The sequence below is a fragment of the Rhea americana genome, unplaced genomic scaffold, assembly GCF_003343005.1.
Source record: "Rhea americana isolate MKP2758 unplaced genomic scaffold, rheAme1 scaffold_2, whole genome shotgun sequence".
In the NCBI taxonomy this organism is placed as follows: Eukaryota; Metazoa; Chordata; class Aves; order Rheiformes; family Rheidae; genus Rhea; species Rhea americana.
The window spans coordinates 5465245-5468255 of record NW_028186149.1 but is presented as its reverse complement, the minus strand read 5'-3'; positions in this window follow the sequence as shown (position 1 = coordinate 5468255).

Genomic DNA, 3011 nt, shown 5'->3' with positions numbered 1-3011 from the left:
TGTAGCTTGCTGTTTTAGGTATTTAAACAGTACAATCGGGAGGGACAAAACTGCAGTCTCTTTAGAAGTATTTGTTTTTTTAAGCGAACATCTCATACCCTCAGTTCACTTTTGACTTCCATTAATTGATCTAGCTATACTTAGTTTATACTTTACTTCTTAACAAATTCAGCAGGAAGAACAAAAGAGACTAATAGATTTGTAATTCTACTAGATAGCTTAGAAATATTGTTATATATAATAAATATAATAAAAATATATATTATATAAACCGTGAAGTTTACAAGTTACTTACAAATCTTACTCCCTTGTAAGCATTATTTAGAAATACCAACTACATCTAGTCAGATCACTGCTCGTTTCTTAAGTTTGAAAATATTCTTGGGAGTTCCTCTACAATTCATTAAATCTCACTACATATTTTTCTTGCATTTCATCTCTTTATCCAAGTATAACTCTTGAGTCATTTGTAACAGGGGGGAGGGGTAAGCAAGATCCAAGTATTGGTTATTTCTGGCTACCCATCACAAGAAAGAAGCCTGATTTATTAAGAATTTGCTGCCAAATCAGCTTGATGATCATCAAATATGCACAGATAGGCCTCGCTTGAATAAGAGCAGCTGTGCTACACAGCCAGACTCGGCCAAGTTCGCTCAAGCCTCCAGCCTTGAGGAGGCACTGACAGCAGTGGTAGCCTTATTAAACATATAAGCATCAAGTCTTTTCGAAAAGTACGAAATTTTCGACTTCAGTGTCTGGCGGTATTTATTTTGATCATGCGTTTAGTTCAACATTTCTACATTCTTACTTATTTAGTCTTATTTTAGTAAAGGCAAAGTCTTTACTGTTATGCCAGTTCCATTCATGGTCATAGTTCTGTTTACAATCCTTTTTGTTTACCGTTAAGCCCAGTTCTTTTCAGCCTGTGGCTGAAGGGTTCTATTTCAAGCCACCTTATCACTTCTAATGAAGATAAACAGTCAATTTTGTCAATATTAAAATAGCCTGTTATATTGCCTGTATTTTTTTTCTATCTCATTCGATTTTTTTTTTAAGACTGCAGATCATTAGGGAAAAGCTTAAGTTCATTGTTCATAGTGATTTTTTTGTAGGCACATTAATTTAGAGCCCAGTGAGACATTAACACTATTCCCTCCACAAATACGTTAAAATGCATCCGTCTTTCTGATGCCCCTTCACCTGCCTCATTTATGTCTCCCTGATGATGCTCAGTCTTCTCCTCTGTTGACTAATCTAAGTGATTTTGTGTCACTATGTAATCTGCCACCTGCCAGCTCCCCTCAGTACCGCAGTAGTCTGGGATGGAGTCTAATCATTAACTAGCGCTGTCTTTCTTGGCATGCAAAATTTACTATCAGTCCCTACTCCTGTTTCCTCTTAGCCAGTTTCTGCACAGGGGCAATACTCTTCCCTTGYGGTTATGTAGACTAAGCTAGAAATGCTGCTATAGAATTTTATGTATAATTTTACAATGCAAGTAAAGGACTTCATATGCATCAATGTATTTCTGCTTGTATGGCAACAAGTCAAGCTGGACCATTGCAGTATGTTGTAAGAGTGCTTTATTAGTATGAAAAAGCAAAAGCAGCCAAGCATTCCCACAGTGGGGCTACAGGAGCAGTGAGGCTGGCTGCGCCTGCTACGACGGCCCCAAGCCACCCCCCAGGTGTCAAACAAAGCCTCTGACCAGCACGCACGCCGGGATGCCTGAACAAGCTGGCCATGACCACACCACCAGCCAACGCAGCTGTCACCACTACGTTCCAAAGTACAGCCCAGCCCAAAGTATTATTTTTATGTCTGACAGCGTATTTGAACTACTATCAGGTTCATCAGCGAGTTGCAGCTGTTTTTTGCCCAAAACTTAGAATTATCACCACACAGGCACTTACCACTTAAAAGGGATAGCAGCAGAACTGGAATACAAAGAGAAAGCGAATAATCAGAAGCCCGTTACCACCAACTCAAGAGACGACTGATCTCAGATCACTAACTGACCTCGGCCTCCAACCCAGGAAAACCGAGCTTCGTGCTGAACTTGAAGTACGGAACCGGGCTCAGCAACTGCAGCAAGTCAGCACAACTAGACAGCTGTGATCTGTCTTCACACAAATCAGGAAGCTCCGTCAACCTTAATGGACGTTTTCCATGTAAATAAAAAATTGCAGAAGTCATTTTAATATAAAATGTTTTTATTGTTTTTGAAAACATTTAAAAAACAATTTTTGAGCACTTTCAATAAAAAAAATAACTGAAATGCTACTGCAATATTCAACTACTGTAGTTTCAGCAGTACAACAGACAACAAAACACTGGGGAGGGGGGAGAAACTGGATTTCCTGCACTAAATGAAAACGTGGAACAGGGATTTTTCTTTCCTTATAGTGCAGTAAAGAAAGCACAGTATAGTACAAGACTATTATATGAACCTCAGATGCACTGCACAAAAAAACGCTTTCCTTCTTTTCAGTTCAGAAGTCAGTGCTTATTGCAATTATTTGCAAATTATTTACTTCATGAATTCTTATCATGATAAAATGATGCAAAAATGTTTTTCAACACCAGAACAATAAAAAATAATCCAAGAAAGGAACATATTCAACAATAACTAAGCTGAATTAGTTAACATAAAAAAGTAAATAACTTGTGAATAACTATGCTCAGCTGGTTAACACTGAACCAGTTTCAATACAGCAAAAGAATAAAAAAAATAAAAGTGGTTACAGGAATATATCTAGTACTGTACAAGATAAGTCATTAACACTCATGCACGTTTTGTGATCATGTATTAACATGGTGAAGCAAACTAAACTTAATTTTTCCTGCTGTAATATTCTCATGTAAGAGAATAAGAATAGAAATATCTCATTGAGATCAACGCACATTGCTACATAAGACAATTTCACCTGTCACTTTTAATGACATTTTGCCTTTTAATAATGAAACACATTAAAAAGTTTTTTTTGTTGTTTTTTCTTCTTCTTCTTCTT